This window comes from Rousettus aegyptiacus, unplaced genomic scaffold (assembly GCF_014176215.1).
Source record: "Rousettus aegyptiacus isolate mRouAeg1 unplaced genomic scaffold, mRouAeg1.p scaffold_m13_p_11, whole genome shotgun sequence".
Lineage (NCBI taxonomy): Eukaryota > Metazoa > Chordata > Mammalia > Chiroptera > Pteropodidae > Rousettus > Rousettus aegyptiacus.
Window position 1 is genome coordinate 87,848,289 of NW_023416286.1, and position 20,887 is coordinate 87,869,175.

The following is a 20,887-nucleotide window of genomic DNA, read 5'->3' on the forward strand; positions in this document are numbered from 1 at the left end:
TGTGATCTCACCTCTAGGAAGAAAAAAAAATACATTAGAAAGACAGTGGGTATCATTCATGTGAAACAATGGAGGTCAAAATTAAGTGACATGATCATTTGCAAGTGCTGAAAGAAAAGCCCTGTCAACTCAGCATCCTATAGCCAGTGAAAATACACTGCAGAATGCTTAAGGAGTAGAAGCAGAGCTTTGAAAATCACTGGGCAAAAGTATGGCTCAAAATCGCACGCCCTGGTTTACCTGTAGGGTTAGTTTCCATGTTCACAGTGCCATCTGACCTATGGCAACTGGCAGGAGAGTGTGACACTCCCCAATGCGTAGTGCGAGAGTCTCATCCTAAACGTCTCCCACCGGAGCCAGGTGTACTTTGAGAGCAGGGGAGCCTGGAGGATTTTCCCGCTGCTTCTTCTGCTCAAGATGGAGCTCGAGAAGCTCCGGCTTATCCCCTACCTTTAGGGCCGCCCAGGCCGGCTGTGACAAACCTGCAGATGAAGAGAGGGGGCTCCCGGTAGGAGGGCACCACACATGGGTGAACCCCCACAGGCTCTGAATTCTGGTCCCCCCTTTCCCCCAGCACTCTCATCGCCCTGTTTGTCTCTATCCTTCCCACTTCCCACCACCCGATCCCACATCGAAAGGACTTCGGAACCATGGGCTTTGGCCTCACATTCCGGGCCCAGCTGAGCCACCCTGACCTATCTGTGCCACTGCTGCCACCTAGCCCATCGCCCCCCCCCCCCCCAACATTCCTTAACCAGCCAAGCACTCCAGGACTCATGCTGTGACTTTACCCCTGGCGCTGCAGGAGAGCCACCCTTACATCTGTCCAGGGCTGCTTGGCCTAGCACAGGTACTAGGGACAATGGAGAGGCGCAGTGGGTGGGCCTCAATGGGGCAGGGGAAGGAGACGAGTGCTTCCATGCCAGCCTCAGTGCCACTTGGCTTTTCTGGATCCGGGTCATCAGCTGAAAGGAACACACCAGCTCCCTCACACCACCCCAAGCCTGCACTTCATGGCCAACCCCGCCTCAGCCCACAGCAGGGTGGTCCTCTCACCACCGGAAAAGCGGGAGCCTCAGGAAGGATGTCCCACCATCGGTCCCCTGCCATTAAACCCGCAGAGTGTTTATTTAACTAATCTGTTTCCCATTCGACTGTTTCACATTTGGTGTGTGCATGTGTGTTGTTTGTGATTGCGTGTCTATCCCATATCATCAAAAAATTGCAGCGCTTGCCACATATTAGAGCTCAATGAATATTAGTTGAGTAGGAATATATTTAAGATATGCCTTTATCTTAATGGAGCTTATTCCACATTTAACCATAAGTGTAAACCACAGGTACCTTTGCTGCCACTGATATTTCATGTCGAAGTCTGTCATCTAACAGAACTGCTCAAGAGGGTTGATTGTTCCAACGTGTGCTGCAAAATGTTCGTTACCTGGTCTTTTATAACCTGGGAGTGGCTTCTCTTTTTATGCCTAATACTAGAGATTTGAAATTATGTTTCTGGATTAATTAATTCATTGGATAATTAACTGAGTAACAACAAGTGCCAGGCATTTTGCTAGCAGCTAGAGTGATAATGGGGATAGAGTCCCAATGGGGATTAAAACAACAGACACTGCCCCTGGCTTCATGGAGATGATGACTTTCTGATGGAGATACCGTGAGTCGAAGCATCTCACAAGTGAAACAGGGATGCTCTCAGGCTTTATCTTTGCATGCTTGGACTCAACGCATTACCACTTCTTAGTAGTATTCCTTAGAGTGGAAATAATATTTGGAATTTGATTTTCACTGTAGAGAATTTAGGATGCCTTGCATCTCTCATGCTCAAGATCATTTATCCTCCTTTATAGTGGTTGCTCAGTATCGTGCCTTCGAAATTACACAAAAAACACTCTGACAAGTACAGAAGACTTAGCAAGGATATACTCAATACCCTTAAACTATCTTTCAAGATAGCAATTTCTATGCATAATATGAATGCTGAAAAATCATAATCTAATATTTGCCTTGAAATGATCAGTACCAGATTTTAAATGATGAACCCCCCTGACTCTAGTATACCCTAAATAAAGCAGCAAATCTCTTCAAAAACATACATACTCCTAATGACTGTGTAGACTTTGCCCATATCTCAGGTTTTTAAAAAATCAGTCTTTTTATCTGGCCTCAAGCAGTTTTATCTACAGCATGTTAGCAAAGCAATTATACATTTTTTGAATTCCTCCAATTCTATTTTGCATTTGTTGTCACATATAGTACTCTTTGTTGTAATATCATGCTTTTATAGGATAGGTCTAAGAATTAAATTAACCTAGATTGAGATTTACTTGTAAAAATTACTTGAGAAAAAACTTACTTCCATTCTCTAAACCTCATTCTCCTTGCCTCTAAAGCAAAGACAATCGTAGCCATTAATTTCATCTAATCTAAAACACTATCGTGATGCTTTACTTACAACTAAGAAAGAATAAATGCTACTAATTATGACAAATCATCAATAGTAAAATACATCCTAATTTCAGAAATGTACTCCTTAAAAAATTACAAAATAAAATATTTCACGTTTCTTTTTTTAAATAATACACTATAAAATATGTAAAATATATACATGGTTCCTTAGAGGTTTTGTATGTTAGTTTCTTTTATGATTCAACTTCAGTCAGGCTCTTCACACAGCAGTTTTGATGATTAGATTAAATGTAGTTTATGAGCATGATCAGATAGATTCTACAAACACATTGCTAGTTCTCTTGCTTACTGTTGCATTATATCATCAGAATCTATGAATATTTACTCAAGCACTACTGTTAATTTGCCTTGTGATTTCAGAGAAGTAACTTAATTTTCTCGATTCAATTTATTAATTAGAAAAATGAAAATTCCAGCTTACGAACATATTAAGTTTAAAATATAGAGTAGATTCCAAAATAATTTCCAAATATGGTATGTTAAGCACTAGTGGAAATAACGCCTAAAGCAAATGAAATCTATGTTGCATTGTTAATTTAAAAAACATTTTTGCTTCTGTGAGTGCCGCTGAATGAAGCATCCTCTCTAGAGAAAGACAAAGGCAAAGAGCTTGAAAATCTTCTCATCCTTTATAGGTAAAATCTCCAGAGCAGTAGTTCGGGCAGATGGGACGTTTTTACTCCCTGCGCTGTATCTGTTCAGTTGATAAAAAAGGACTTTGATCTCTCAGACTGTCAATCCAGCTCTTTTTATGAAAAATTTGCTTAAAGTAAACAGTAAAAGTAGCAAAGCAGTGATTAAAATTCCATCCCAATTGGCGGTGCTCCCAGTTCCAAAACCTAAAACATAATGCCCACTGATTATTCAGATTATGTTTAAGGCTTTTTTTGTGTGTGTATTTTTAAAGAACACCACTATAAATAACCAATCTAGTTGAGAAAATTACAAATCTTCCCTTTCAAATTCTAATCATATTAGATGAGTTAAAGTAAGATCCAGCAAAAATCCTTTCAGTGACATTTCTATTGATACAAGGTCTAAATATTAAATTCTGAGCTCCATCCAGCCACTAGAGTTTTGTGGATAACTATAATATATTACACTTGAGCTTAAAACGCTGCCTGTCAATCACCTGAAAAGCACACTAATCTGTTTAATTCTTTTTTATGTATTTTGTAAAGCTCGATATGTTAATCTGTTCACTGAGGCAGTCGCTTCCCAGTTTTGGTCTGCTTCAGATCTATTTTGAAGAGGTGCCCCCTGGAATTTTTAAACAAATTAGCCATATTTAATAGAATAAAACCTCTACTTATCTGTTTATTTGACAATTCTGTTTGACATATCCCATGTAGTAGATATATTACTATGTTTTATCATTCCTTTTTGTTGTTATTTAGAGATTTGGGAAGTGTGAAAACTGTTTCTTGGTCTCGATTGTAGCTAAGGTCCTGGAAATGAATAAATGAATCCATTTGTTTGACTGATTGAAGGCAAAAATGTGGCAGGGGCCATCTTCCTGCTGTTTCAGTTGGAGACAAGAACATGAGAAGTTAATATTTAAAGGTATTGCAGGCTCTGAGGACACCTGGGGTCAGAGCTGCTGCTGTGAAGAATCTGGCAGCGGATGTAACGAGCTCACCTCTGAAGAGCAGCACAGTTGTGGTGACTCTGACTTCCTCCGTCTGCACTTCCAATACTTCTTAAGTCCCCTGTGTTGAATTCCTTTCATGAGAAATACCTAAAATGGTTTCTACACCTTTTATTAAATCCTGACTGATAAACTGTTCATGGAGAGTACGTTTAATTTTAAGACTTTTTTCCTAACACTTTTAGGCATAAAAGGAAATAAAAGATTGCAGATATATGAATCTAAATAAAAAAATGAAAGCGTAAAAAGCCTAGGGAATCAGTTATATGTTTCAGAGGCACAGATACTGCCAAGTAACTATGAAAACTTAATTTGTGGTTAAATGATGTCACATAGTTCTTGACTCAAACTTATAAACTTGTCAGTTCAGAGGAAAAGAGATGACACTCTCCAGTCATTTAGATTAAGAAAATGAGATACAAAGAGAGGTGTGATTGCTTCGATATTTTGCAGTTAGCATCACAAGCATGAATGAAACATATCCCCTAACTTTCTTAACACTCACTGTGACTCCATAAAAATTCCTGACTTTAAAAGTTTCAGCTCACTTGAGTTAAAAGAAGAAGAGAAATAGGCAAAGACCATGGAGACATCTATTAATTTAGTTGATATACAAAAATATTTATTGTTTCTACTAAGTGAGAGGCACTTTGATAGGTGTTTTGTTAGGAAAGAAGGTAAAGGAAAGCCCATGAGTTATACGAGTCATTTGTTTAAATGGTAAAAAGAGTAATAGTTAAAATCCATGGGGGGCGGGAAAGAAAAAAGATATGGTAAAAGAATGTAAATAAGCATGGAAAAAGCTAGAGATCTGAAAATAATCATCAGGAAAAAAAGATGCAAAAAATGGAATGCAGAAAAAAATAATAAATGGCTACGGACTATACAGATTTAAAAGCGTAATATGCAGGCCCATAAATATGACTGGAAGCTGAAACCATGCAAAGCAACATTAGGCATCAATGGAGAAAATTATGATCATCCTATGATCTCTCCAACTATTTGCTGAAACATTAAAAACTCTCTTATGGTCACTTACAAATGTATAGGAAAAAGTTTTAAATAGTAAAATTAACATTTTAGTACACCGAAACTTAAAATATTAGCAACGTTGAGAAAATCAAAGGTTATATATCTTTATAAAAAAGTAATGAAGACAACTTTGAACATGGCTCACCTATTCTAATTCTCACTGTACAACTTGACATGAGGAAAGAGTTTTGCTACGTTTTGGCAAATCGCCATGCTCATTTATGAGTTCGGATCGGCTTTCGATATTTTATCCTTCGCATCTTCAGTGTTATGGAGTATCTCTGAGAGTTCCTTTAAGATGAAGTTTTCCGTGGTGTCATTTTTCCTGAGACACCTTTATCTTTCTTGTCACAATCGCTTTCTCATTTATGTCGATAAATTTAACCTAAACTACATTACGTCGGCACACCTAGTTTTTGAAATGGTGTTGGCGTCAATACTCCCATGGTCAGCTCTTTTTTTTATAACTACTCCAATTACATTCAATTTGAATTTCATTTTTAGCATTATCACTTTCCATGATTTTGCTGTACTTTTGTCTTTTTTGGCCAATTCCCTCTTTCTATTACCTAATTTATAAAATGTTATTTCGGTTTATCATTGGGAACCAAGAGGGCTACACAGTAGGTAGACTGCTGACTGTTTGTGACGTGAATGAATAACAGATGTAGTACCAGTAACTGACAGGCTTTGAAAGAAGTGATGATTGATCACTAATCGTGATACACATCTGCTATTTATGAAATGATATGTGAATTGAAGAGATAGAAGCAAAGTTCATACTCTACTTGATTATTCGAAGTTAATATACCATAATAACTGAAATTTGAACAATGTGGTTGGAGGAATGTTGTTATTTAACTAAAAGTTTTGTAGATTAGAAGAATGCAAAGTGAAGACTACTTGTATATATTAATCAATTTGAAATTTTGAAAAAAAAAATGGAAACATTTCTGAAAAAAAATTAAAGTGCTAAAATTGGCACGAGAAATAACAAACCATTTGTCTAAGCCAATAGGTATTAAAGAAATTAAAACTGAATCCAAAACTCTAAGGTCCAGATGCTTCTACAGTCACGTTAAACACCTGCTTTCATGTGATAACCAAAAATACAACAAAATAAAAATCATAGTTTCTATGAAACTAACAGAGAGCATTGAATCCAAGGAAACTATGATGACCTGAATTACAAAACGCACCAATGCAAACCACACATAGATAAGCAGAGAGTGACAGTGCTCCCATACCTTACATGTGCACCTGGCCCGGATAGGGGTTGGCCTTGCATAGATAAAGAGACACTGCAAATCATAAGGAAAATAGGATTTTTTTTTGGGGGGGGGGGCCAAAATTGAGAACCTAAAAATATATAATTTTAGAATTATATGGACTTGAAAGGAACTAAAATATTCAAAATAACTTTGAAACAGAAGAAAAAAAACCTTATATTACCAGATTCTAAGACCTAATATAAAACTACAGTTAAGAGATTTTTTTTTTTTTTTTGGTAAACATACAAAAATATTTTAATGAAGAAACAAAATAGAATCTAAAAGTAAATACAACTATACGGCCAGTTAATTTTCATCAACATTACCAAGGCAATTCAGTGGAGAAAAAATAAATTTTAAAATACATTATGTTGGGAAAATTAGGTAGCCATAAGCAAAATAATTAACCATGCCTTTTTCTCATACCAAATTCAAAATTGAAATAGATCACTGAAGCAAATACTAGAAATAAAATGCTAAAATTTTTATAAGTAAACATAAGAAAATATCATAGTGACTTTGAGTCTGACAAAGATTTCTTAAATATTAAACAAAAAAAGATATTAAAAATAAATAAATTTAACATCATAAAATGTAATTTCTGTTCTAAATACTCTGCAAAGTTAATGAAAAGTGAAGCAAAGAACAGTGAAAACAATATTCTCAGAACATATCCAACAAAGAAATGGTATCTAGCATATGTAAAAATCTTTTACCCAATCATAAGAAGACAAAGTATATTTAAAAAAAAAAACCTGAATAAAAAAATTTAAAAAGCCATAAATTTGAACACACTTTGGTAAAGAAGATATTTAGATTTGAAAACAAAGTACAAGTTGCTAACATTGTCAGAGATAAGGGAAATAAAATTAAAACCACAATACGATCTTACTACTCACACACCCACACCCACACCCACACACACGCTGGAAATAATTCACATGATTACTAATAATTGAAGAGAAGAACTCCTTTATATTAATACAATAAAATATTAATAGCAACAAAAAATGAACCATAGATACAGATGAAAAAATGTGGACATTTAAAAATAAATATGCTAAGCTAAGGTAGTTAGGAAAAAAATGGAATCTAAACTGTGTAATTTTTTTATATAAAATTCTAGAAAATGCTAATGAATCTGCTGTGATAGGAATAAGGGAATCTGCTAGGAATGAGAGGACGGAAAAGAGAACAATGGATTATAATGGCACTCAAGGAAACATTTGGGATTAGAGATTTACTCATTTTCTTGGTTTAGTGATAGTTTCACAGTTATATATATATATATATATATATATATATATATACACATATGCTGAAATGCATTCAGTTGTATACTTTACATATATGTAGTTTATCAGACATAAATAATATCTCAAAATATTTATTGAAAATACAGGCTGAGTTTGTAACAGAAAAAACAGAATAAGTCCTATAAATGTGTACTATTCATGTAACTTAAAATTAATTTCAAAACTATTGCACAATTACAATAACAATACTGATGCACAAAAAAACCACATTTAACTGTTTCTGGGAAGGAGAATAGTATAAAAATTTAGTAAATGTTTATTAATAATTATACAGTTTATGTATAAAAGAAGTTATAGATAAATATGACAATGATGATAAAATTAAAAATATAATTTATTCACCTCAAGGTCCCAAATTAAAGCAATAACACTTATTGTAAGTAAATTCTTCAAATTCTGAAAATTTCTATTTTTTCCACATGTTAAAGGAAGTAGTCATGGTGATGGACATTGAAGTACTTCTCAGTTCATTTAAAGTTCATTAAACAAATATTAAAAGCCTCATCTGTAACTCCATGGTACATGGGATCGCTCTGGTTCTTCCTTAGACTGCAATTTTATTTGAGTGCAAAAAGCAGAGAGTAACTATTTCTTTCCTGTTTCAGGACCTTCTCACTCCTATTTCTTCTCCCTGGAATTTTATCCCTTTTGTTTTTTGCCAAGGCTGATAATCACAGTCTTTTTGGTTTGGCTTAAACAACATCTCCTCAAAGGAAGTGACTGATGATCCAGTGTAAGTAACGTACCCTATGCTTCCTGCTTCCTCTTCCGGTTTGTCTCCAGCACTGTACTTTATTTCCTTCCCTACCTGCTTGTCTTCTTTACTTTATTGCGAACTCCAGAACGGAATTACATATTTGCTAATGTACAATAGCCTTAGAAACTGGCACACAACATGCACGCAATGGATTTTTTTTTTTAGCAAATGCATGAAATATACCTGTAAACACATAAAATTACTAGATATGAATCTTAATAGTTAATTATTTAATTATATATTAATTGTAAATTAGGTATTAATTAAATACCAATAAGATAATCACAAAGGAAAAATAAAGTATATTGTGGTTTTCAACAAGGGTGGAGAAAATAGTACAGCAGTCAGGGAAATGTTTGGGGAGCTGTACATTTATTTTCAGTACTAGATAATCCAAGGTCAAATGTACATTTTCTGAGTTCAAAGTTAACTTGAGGGGGAAAAAAATACTGTAAAAGGTTAAAAGTCACAGCATAGAGAAATTTTAATAAATGTCAGCATAGATATGAGACTTTTTTCTCATCAGTTGATATAACAGACCAAAATGTGCTTTTGACTGGTGAGGTTAAAACTTCTAAATGAGGAAGTGTTTAGATACAGAACCAAGAAACTCTCCCACACAAATATTTTGATATTCTTGTGACTTTGAGAGTCCTAGAATTTTTAAAGTACAACCACATGCCGAGTACTTCACAGATTAAATATGCATTAGCTTAGCGATATTTATGATTGAATTCTGCAACCTTCTGTAGACTCTGAAAAAAAAAGTGCCTCCGTAGACACATTCCCATCAAGTGTCTTTAAATGCCTATTTTTCTTAATTCCTGTACAAATGAAATTGCCAATCTTTATATACAGCGGTATAGCCACTGTTTGCAATTTTTATTTTAATGGAACTTTCATTGTATTATAGCAACTGAATCTCTGAACGTGGCGGTCAGATGTTATTTTCTAAAATTAGCATAATCAATGTTTTGGTTAACCAAACTGTTAGAAAAAAACTATTATATTCATTTTATATTAACTACTTATATTAATAAATATGCATGCACATGATTCCATGTCTACATGCTAAAGCAATAGGTCTGTTTATAGATTAAATATACTAAAGAACCTAAAAAATGGGTGTGAGCACAAACGTGCATCAACACACACATGCATACTTATATGCTATTTGTATAGTCAGTATTTATTCAGCAGAAAAGCCTGTTTCATTAGAAAATAAATGAGAGTAAAGATATAAAACCAGTGGAATGATAATGGTTTTAAAAATCAAATCCTGAAAAATACATTTGCTGCACATATTAACTGTTTTGCTCCTTAAAGCAACTAAACAAACACTATTAGGTAAATATCACTTACGGCTTCAATTTGACAGTTTGGTAGTACTGTAATGAGTCGTAATTATAATTTCACTTTATTCCAACATATAGACTGTTTTAAAATCATTAAGGACAATTGATAAAATATATACCTCTAACTCTAATAGTCTTGAATTGGCTTTCTTCAAGAGGATAAGTGAGGTAATGGAAAATTTTGGAAGGATAAAATATATAGGCACATAAAGTTCATAAAGACTTTGTTTGTTTTTTTTAAGTATTCATTTGACAGCAAAACCTTAGAGTTTCATATGGCTTAAAGGCATGCAGGTTTATCTACCCTGCGTAGCTGCCACATTTTATTTTTTATTCTTATTTTTTTAAGCCTACAGCACCCAGTATTCCTAGGTGGTCTCCCATCCAAGTAATAACCAGGTCTGACCCTGCTTAGCTTCTGAGATCAAACAAGATCTGGTACGTTCAGGGTGTCATGGCCATAGACTAGTTGTCACATTTTAACTGAAACATATAGGAAGTTTCTGATTGAGCACTTAATAGTCCTAACAGCTTGCTATTCTAGAGAAATTCAATTATAGTAAATACAGCAGTTGTTAGTGGCCTAGCACTGGTCTCCTGAAGGAATAGCACTGAGATGCTACATTTTACAAAGTGAATACTTAATGATTTTTACTTTATAGAGATGAAAAGATGTATCTCAACAGTGGCAATTTGCATTATAATAACTGTTGCCCTTAGAGCTGGGTGAGATGGAGTAGAAACTAGATATTTTTATACTTATTTTAATGTAAACAAAAACTCCGATGGATTTTAAAATAACATGTTATCTAAGTTTTGTCTTATTTTCAGAATGCTCTTTGAAAGGTTTTGCCTAATAAGAAGGACTGATAAATATAAGAAGGCAGAAATCATTGGTACGATAAACATGGAATAAAAATTTCACTTTTCAGTATGAAGGCAGACTACTTGAACAGAAAATTATCGTTAATGGGAGATTATAGTTAGGTATAGCCCACCAGAATGAAACTTAAGAAGATGTCAACAAATAAAGAATAAATACAATCCAACAGTATGGATGTTTTGTTCTGTGTGTGTGTGTGGGGGGGTACTAGACTTAGTAAGGCAATTTGATATTTTAAATCTTTTAATCTCAGACCTCAAAAATATTTTATCCGACATGACTTTTTACAAAGTTTGGAATATACATGCACGTATTCTTATCTTTTTCCCTAGACTGAGAATTCCTTGAACTCAGGAACTGTGCTTATTTAGCAGAATCGTATGATATTTTATATCCAGGCATAAAAAGGTATTGAAAACATATCTGAACACCTTAAATTATCTACATAATTTGGATATTATCCTGAATGTAATATACTTTCTATTTCATGTTAAACATTCATCTATGTAAATATCTGGGGTATTCGGCAGTGCGTTACTGACTAGCACTTGTTGAACATCCATCACCTGTCACTGATGCATTATTGATTCGCTCACGCAACCCACACTCGTTGAGCAGGCATTTACCTCCACATGGGGGAAAAGATGTTTCCAAACATGTAGAAAACTCTCATAGAGCTTATGCTTTAGTGGAGAAACCAGACAACTAACAAGTTATAGAACAGGTAAAAATGGGTGCCGTGATGGCACACTAAGCAGGATGAATGATAAAGAATAGATGGAGGAATGCTAAGAAAGATGATTAGGGAGGTCCCTCCGATGAAATTTGAGTGGTCTCAGTGAAGTGAGGAAGCAAGCTCCATGGATATTTTGTTCAAAAGCATCAAATAGAGATAACAGTAAATACAAGTGCTTTGGAGTGAGAGTGAGTTTGGCATGTTTTGGGATAAAGCAAGAACACAAGAGTGACAGGCAGGGGACAAGTGAACAATGGGAAGATATTTAAGAAATGAGATCATAGAGTTTAGGGTGAGTCTCAAACAATTTAGTGTATTTTAGGTCATGGTAGTCCTTGGTAAAAACATATATTTGGCCTAAATTTAGCACCGACATTGTGTATTCCTCTAAAATCAAATGAATCATGGGCCAAATAAAAGCTAGAATTCTTGAGTCAGAATACACTGTCTTCTCTACAGTTGCAGAACAACATAAGGAACTGACTATAGAAGAAGGGATGAGAGTCTCCATGATGTTAATTTTGTGAGACAGACAATTTCTTTGTAAAAGATGCTACTGAAGCATACACTAGGGATACTTGACCCAGACAGAGAAAGAAAGCTTTTCATCTAAAAGGGAAAATTCATCTAAAAGGGAATATATATATATATTTATAAGAGTTCTGATGATAAAAATTTAGTCAATATGGCACCAAGAAACCAAGAAAAAAAATGTTTAAACATATTACTAAATCAAAGCAATGTGCAATTTTTACTAAGAAAATGGACACAAATAGTACAATGTTTATTTATTTAGTAAAAGTTTTTGAGGACATGAAATATCTTGGCTTTCATGGAACTTGCAGTCTGATGTGTGAAATACTGAATAAGAAAGAAAAGTGATAAATACGTTTTTAGAAGAGCCAGAAATAAGCTTTTGAGCCATACCTTTTAATCAATTTGTTGATATATTGAGCCATACCTTTTAATCAATTTGTTATGAAAGTGTGGCCTACCCTAATTTATTCAGGACACAAAAAGTATAATAGAAAAAAGGAAAAGAAAGCCATGAAAAAGAAAGCACACTGTATTAAGAAGTATCAGACCTGTTACTAAACAATTCCATTTCAATAAATGTAAGCAGAAGAAAGTTATCTATTACCTGAAAAACGTCAATATTGGAGTATATGTTACTCAGAAGAGATGTAATGATTAAAGTAAAAGGTAAGGTAAACACTAGGAGAAACAATTACAAGGATTGAAAGTCATTCTTCTGGGGAGTGGGAATCAGCCATAAGTACTTTATTTTCTATTGTAAACCTTTTCACACGGCTTGATATTTTTTAACAAAGTCATGTATTAGTTAAAAAAACAAAATTGAAAATGAAAATTCTGTTTCAAAACTCCCACTAAATACCATCAATATACCATGACAAATACGTAGAAACTATTTAAGCCAATTTAAAAAACACTTTATTCATTTATAATGAATAAAATAATTCATGCGATAGAAATTGGGAAATTTTCATATTTTCTTATCACAATTCATTGAAATTAGGAATGACAACTTAAACTATAGAATAACAACAAAAATATCATGGCTAGCAGCACACGTAAGAAAGATAAATAGAAAATTCATGTAATGCTTAACAAATGCTTACAAATAAGTAAAGCAACCAACACTCCAATAAGAAATATTCACAAGGCAATAATAGGGTGTTCATAGGAAATATATGACTATCTTCTAATGGCTTTTAAATCATTACTTCATAAATAAACACAAATTTTAAATAACTATTTATCTTGTCTACCTGTTAAATTATAGAAGTTACAAAGTTTTAATGCAGAGGACAGGTGAGGTAATTCTCATATAACTTCATGGGACTGTAAATTGGTCCCAGTTTTTTTTTTTCCAGGAAAATCCGACACTTTCTCAAAACAACTTCAGTAATTCCATTTCTAAAAATGTACACTGCTATCATATTAATGCATGCATTTAATTACTCATTAACTAGTATATTTATTTCAGAATAAATTATATAATCGTAAAAAATAAGAAAAGAGAGAAATTTCTCTTACTAAATATGGGCATTTCTAATTTTTTAATTTTTCTCTACTTCACACTATATGTATTATCACTGCAATTCAGATATATTGGAATAAAGTAAAAATTATTTGCTTACCTTACTATATATATTTGTCTACTTCTCAGACAAAGATATATCGAGTATTTACAATGTGCCAAGCCTTCCTTTAGGTACTACGATACAATACTGAAAAGAAAATAAGACCTCTACCTTGAAGGAGCTTATATTCAAGGGGGAAGGGAACAAACAAACACATTTATAATTTGTATCGGATTTAAAAAAACAATGAGAGGATGTAATAGTGTAAAGAGAATATAAGCTGTGTAAAGGGAGTAAGGGGCAGAGTGCTCTAAGAAAGTCTGAGGTTTTGACATTCTGTGAACATCTGTGGAAAAAGGGCTTCGAGGAGATGGAAAAACCAGTGAAAAGGCCATGGGTCAGGAGGATGCCTTTCATGTCATGTTTTAGGAATAGCAAGGAAGACTTCATCAAGTTATGTGATGAACACAGTAGATGAGAAATGACAAAGTAGAGAACATGTCCGGTGTCTTCAAATGAAAATAAATTTTCTGTTTCTCTAAATTGACAGTGGTTCTTACATGTAAAGTCATCAGTCATCTCAGAATTCAATCCAAGATTTCTGGAACTTTACTTATTAACTTCTATAATAGTAAATTAACTTGGTTTTTATATAAATGCGGTAGAGAAGTTTATGAAGAGAGATTCTTCTGCATCTTTGCTTGTCCTGACATGGTGGAATTCTCTAATTTATAGAAGAAAATCATTAATTTTACACAACTAAGGCTAAATGTATGGTTTCTTAATACCAAGCAGTTTACTACCCACCGTGATTTCTGTTTTCTACAGTTTGGGGATTTAATTCAATTTGATAAAGCATTAAACATTTATCTGTACCAAGCATCATGCTGACAACTGTTGATAACTTTAACATTTAAGTATGTCTCCAAGTAGTGACACAGGTGATAGAGCATTCAATTAAATCAACAACAAATATAGCAAGAGATATTAGATGTATTCCAAAGAATATAAATATTTTGATCAAATACAAAAACTATAGCCAGCTCAATACTAGAAGTATACTCTAATATATAAATTAGGAGTGATTTTCTGTGGATAGAGTTAGAAAGTGAAAAAGAATTTTCAAGATTTCAGAAATGTGATCTTCATGTTGGACCTTGAAAGATGAGTAGAATTTTATCCAGTCGATGAGGGACTACTTAACTAACTGTGGAAAGAAAAAAAAAAAATTCTCAAGTAAAGAGGAGGAAGGGAGTGAGAGCCAGTTCAGAAAATATCAAAAAGCTAAAAATGATTAGTGTTTTCAGCCAGCCCTTGGGCACGTTAGAAACGTGATAGGAGATATAACTTTGAGAGTATTCAGCTACTACTTGGAAGACTATTGAATATAAAGTAAATGAGGAGACAAATGCTTTCATTATTTTCTTTGACACATTAATGTTGATATCACTATTAAAAAGCATGATTCTTATTAGAAAAACTGTTTTCTTATTTTGCTTAATAAGTGACTGATAGATATAAAATAAATATTTTAATTTTTATGTATTCTTAGCTAAAGGCAGTGATTTAACTACTGAGAAGAGTACATTATCTTAGTCTCTAAGAAAATTATTTGACTCAGTTTAATTATTATAGTATTATTAAAATTCACATAGAACTAGAACATGATAATGCAGTACATGAGATTTGTTTTTATAAATACTTTTATAGAAAAAGATTAAAAAGTAATATTGTGCTCTAAACACCAACATGCATTTTAAACAGAAGTGAAATGTCCTGAAAAAAAAAATGTTTTTGCTTTAAATACTGGGAATCCAAAATAGTGAATGCCATTATAATTACGCTATTTTTAGATAAATCTACATATATTGAATTTATTACTTGATTTTTATATATTTTTGTTAATATATTTTACTCATGTCCAGATTTGTTTCAGAAAGTCAGCTTTCATTAACTCATTACAAAATGAGTTGAAAGTAGGGAAAATGAGAAAATAAAAATAACAGTGGGAAAAACAAAGCCCTGGATAAGGTTAAAATTATTAAACAATGATTTTATACATGCTAAATTTGAGTTCACAAATTTATCCTTTGAAGGAAATTAAAAAAGGGACAACTTATCAGTCAAATAATTCAAAATGATGTGAGATTAAAGCAACAATAACAACCACAACAACAAAAAAAGGTTTCTCAGGAGAAATAAATTATTTTTGATAACAAGATATAAATGGAGTTTTCCTGTGGGTTTTCTGTAAAGAATATACTGAATATTGACTCATAACATAAGCAACTTCATTTTATAAAAGAAATTCTGTTGGTGACCAAGAAATTGTGACACAAATATACAGTTGTCTCCGGAACTGGCAACAGACATTATAAAGTAAAGAAAATTAGTTCTATATCTTTTGCGCTGTCTTTCCTAAAAATTATTTCTATCAACTGAAATTTTGATAAATAATAGTCATAAGATTGATGACTTTTAAAAAATCCAGAACTTAGCTGAATTCTTTGTTATTAATTGGAGAGAGAAGAGAGAGGAGAAGAAGGGGAAATGAGGGGAGGAAGAAGGGAGAGGGAGAAAACAGGAAGGGAGGAGAAAAGAAAGAAGTATAAAAGGAAGAAAGTCTCTCCTTTAAGCATTCAGAAATCCATTGTTTTTTTGTATTTTTGCTTCATGGGTGTGATAATTCCATAAGTACTTCATATCTGGTGCATAGTATCTGGAGGCAGCATAATTGAATCAAGACAGAAAGTGCTTAGCAATCAATTCAAAACTATCGCTAGAAAGTTTAAAGACACAACTATCACAGAATTATATAGAAAATAGCTAAATTCCCATTGCATTAGATTTAGGGTTCTGAAAGGATATTTTAAAAATAATTTCCTATATATTTTTGAAAAGCCTGATAATATTACAGAATTAAGCAAGCATTCCCAAATGCAGATATTTATTTTATTTTTGAATCGCGTATAGAAACGACACTGAGATCTTACCTCCCTATTGGGTGAAGAGTATCAGCAATCCTCCAGCTGAGCTCCCGGGCCAGGCCCCGCGCCGAGTAAATGAAACTCCATGTTTTAATAGGATCCCCCGATGATGTATTTATGCACCATAACATGTGAAATGCATTGATCTAATACAGTCAAAAGCTTTATAAATGTTAAATAAATGTTAATTTGCCTCTTCCCCTTATCATCTTTCTAGCTTCCAGATTTAGAGGAAGAAAAGGGCATAGTCTCTCACCACCATAGTCATATGGCTTGGTTGTTTGATAGAATGAATGTGACTCTAAGACCAAATTTTGCCATATAACAAAACTTTTCAGCTATCAAAACAAAAAGGCACCATTTCTTTTGCACAGTTACCTACATCTCTGTTGATTAAGCATGTGAATCCTCAATCCTTAGTGAGATACAGGACTGAATATGGTCCTTGGTCTCAGGAGTCACTGCAGTGTGTAAAACTTCTGAGGGTGTCACATTATTATATAATATTCATAAAACTGTATGAATGTCTGTATAATCTGCCTAGTAAATATATATGTGTGTGTATATATATGTATATTAACTCCTATTAGTATCTTTGGTGATGAATTATTTGTAGCACTATTAATGCTTAGAACCATAAACTTCTGCTTAGTCTCTCAAATGTTAACATAACCATCCTTGGAGAGTATGTTGTTAATTAGAATATCTTAAAATGTAACCTGGATGCAGATTCAGTGTATTAATACTGAGGCAAAAACAATGTGTGTCACATTCTGTAGGACAAAGCAATTTTTCATAAGGTATAGTACAATTTTTAGTCTATAATGAATTTTCTTGAGGAAGGTATATCTTAAAATTAAAATATACCTTCCTCTCTGTATACTAAGTTTTCAGAAAAAAAAAAAAATTCAACTAGGCTGAGGAAGGTTGCTTAAAGAGCAGTTTCACTGGATTAGTTTTGAACCACGATTTTTTTTCTAAACTATAGACAGGAAACTGCAGATAAGGAATTGTCACGGATGGTTGACAAATGTTTTCTGCTTTACTGGAGCAATGGAGCTTTAGTAGTTTTTCAAAATAATAAATAATGGGAATGTCCTGAAGAGCAAATCTTTTTATATGCTTGTACTAACAATCATCTCTGGAAGAACTTCAGTGCCTTCAGGGATTAAGGAGAGAACTTGCTGGCAAAGTGACTTATTCCAGAATTGTTCCAGGAACAAGACATAGTGAGGACATAAGAGAAAGAGGAATTAATTTCCCCAGAAGAGTGCTAACAGTTCTTGTTGACCAGAAATATGCATTTTATGTTTCTTGCGTAGTGTACCATAAGTGGCCGGATATGAAAATTTGAATGGAAAGAGAACAGTTCTATAGGGCTTTTCCTCTAAGTAGTTAGCTTTGCAAAATATCTTTTACTTTGCTGAATTTGTTGTATTATCTAAGGAGATAAAAATATAAGTCTGTTAGTTAACACTGTTGACTGTAATTTTAAAGGATGATTTTCTCTGATTAGAACTCACAAAACACAAAGTATATAATCCAGAGAGGCAATTAATTAATTTACGGTGAAAGATATTACAGGAGGTAGGTCAGACTTCTGTGTTTGCCTAACTACTAATTTGTTTTCCCTACAGACGATCTACATGGAAGGAAAAAATATCACCAGGAGATAAATGAAAGGGCATGAATATAAGCCAAAGGGATCTAGTTAATGGATTCAGACATTCAGTACCATAAAGTCTGGTAGCATCATGAGTTTATCACAGCAAATTTTACCGCCACCCAGTCTCATATTCTTACTTAAAACTTTGGAATACTTTATCCTCCTTCTATTTGTATAGCCCATAACAATTTCATTATTATGTCATTTTGGTTCTGTCTCTCATATGATTCATGTACCCGATCACCTGTCACAATTTTGTGATTCAACGCTAGTCAAAGCCACAGTCATTTGTAAAGTGAGCCATTACTATTGACTACTAACTAGTCTCTCATTTTACAACCTTTCGTCTCCATTCACAACTCCACGGTGTATTTTTATAGCAGCTGAAGTGATTTGTATAAAAATTGAAACAGATCAAAAGGCTATAGTGTATATAAACTTCAAAAGCTTCTCATTCCATTATAATAAAATTAAAATTTTTACAAGAAACTCTAAATTAATCTCTAATCACTCGCCCCCTCATTCAAGAGCTCAGACACCTGCTCTTGCTACTCTGCTGTTGTCGTGTTATGTTGGCACTCTGCCCACTGCACTGATTATCAGAGGTCATTAGCATCCATAGTAATTGAGGGGGGAACGAGCATCAGATATAATGTGGTCAGGGTCCTACAAGCCAAGATCAACATCTCTGCCATCATCTCACCAGACTTTTAACATGAGCAAAGCAGCAAGGGACAGTTCTAATCTTTGGTCCTCTTCTCTCATTAGCTTACTTTGAAACTCAATCTTATGGATTTGTCAAATTCACACTTATTAAGTGGAGCCCCATGTTCCTGATGGTGGTCCTTGGTTCAACAACTGACCACAACGAGAGCTAATATAGAGAAGTTTGTTCTGCACAGATCCTGGAGGAAGTACCTAGCAAGCCTTGAAAGGCAAATGGGGCACATGCCTTTGTTAGGTCCCAAGGATGGAAGGTTTGGGGTTCCCAGACTAGGTCGCATTGGTCCATTTAAACCAAAAGAATGATGTTTAGGTAAGCCACGGTGGGGACTTATCTAACAGGCGCATAAGGCATTCAGGTGCTAGGAAGCAGGGAAGAGTATTGATCACAAGGACTGTTGGGAAACTCACATCAGAAGCTCACATCTCCTTGTGACCTTGTGGCTGGTATCAGCTCAAGGTCCCTGCAAAATGGAAGCCTAGACAGTAGTAACACAGAGTATCTTAGCTAAGCTTTAACACTCAACAATCATATTTACTTTATCATTCTGCATGGATAAAATCTATGTCATAATTCATATTCATTTGATGCCTTTATTGTACAGAGTCTATAATCTAGTAATCCAGACATATCTTATACTGCTGCTGTCCAATTTTAAGCATTCAGAGAAAATTCATTTCTCTCTTAATAAAGTCATATTCTGCCAATTAAAAGTGTTTGCTTTCTAATTACTATCTCCAACAGAAATTTATTTTAAAAAAACTCAAAAAGTTAACACCCAAGTACTGACTTTTTTTTTTTTTTAGGTGTGGCAACCCTTGGTTGACCTCACAGATTGCAAGGACCTTATCAGCTTACAATACTTTATTTATTTATTTATTTATTTTATTTTATTTTTTTACACCTACAGCACCTGGTCTTCCTGGATGGTCTCCCATCCAAGTACTAACCAGGCTCGACCCTGCTTACCATCCAAGATCAGACAGGATCTGGCTTGTTCAGAGTGGCATGGTTGTAGACAAGTACTGACTTCTAATAGGCTATATATTTTCACTCTAGAAGTTAAATGTTAAATATTCAATGGTTGAAAAGATGTGGGGTAATTATGAATGTTTGGTGGTAGGGATGGGTTAAAATCAAAATTATTATCCCTTTGCTGCTACCTGCCTTTAGTGGTGTTAAATATCCTCATTATTGTAGGAGAAAATCCGGTTAAGTTAATTTCTGAATTTCTGAAAGCTGCAAATGAGTGACATACACTAAGATGTAAAGGGCAGATATACAAGATAAAACTCCAGGAGATTATTAGTTGTCTAATTACATATATTATGAATCAAGTAGTCCAAACAAGAGAATTCTGAACCTAAAATGGAAGGAGATAAGCAACAGTCATCAAAACATATGAAATAATAGTAAATTGTATTTTAGTATCTAAGGAAGCTAGTATTTATTTAATTTGTAATATTATGCCATTGGTCAACTTTCCAGGACAGCATGCAAAAGTATGTGTGTTATGTAGTGTCTTGAAGCCTGCAAAATTATCTCTGCTAAACAAAACTACTAAATTTATACTTTAACTTTTATTTTGTGTCGTATTTCTGATTTTCCCTAGATGAATTGCTTGACCATAAAAAGATGCGAGAGAGAAAGAGAGAGAGAGATTCAAAAACCAGCTCATGCTTTCGTCCCCAAACTTTGTTCATACTCTCATAAATTAATATTGTGTTACATCATCCCACCTTGGGTATTTATAATTTCCCCTGGATTTTTCTTACTAATTAGTCTCCAAATCTTCTGCCTACTCAGACTGAGAATGTATGATCTCTCTCTCTCTCTCTCTCTCTCTCTCTCTCTCATTAAATATACTAGCTCTGGAATCAAGTTGTCTGCATTTGAATTCAGGCTCAGGCACTCACTAGTTACATG

General features: G+C 33.9%; 2 pseudogenes; both read right to left on the minus strand.

The window, feature by feature from the left end:
• Positions 1-10,207: 10,207 nt before the first annotated feature.
• Positions 10,208-10,326, minus strand: LOC118609751 (annotated as a pseudogene).
• A 9,536-nt stretch (positions 10,327-19,862) lies between these two features.
• On the minus strand, positions 19,863-19,981 carry LOC118609886 (annotated as a pseudogene).
• Positions 19,982-20,887: the final 906 nt, after the last annotated feature.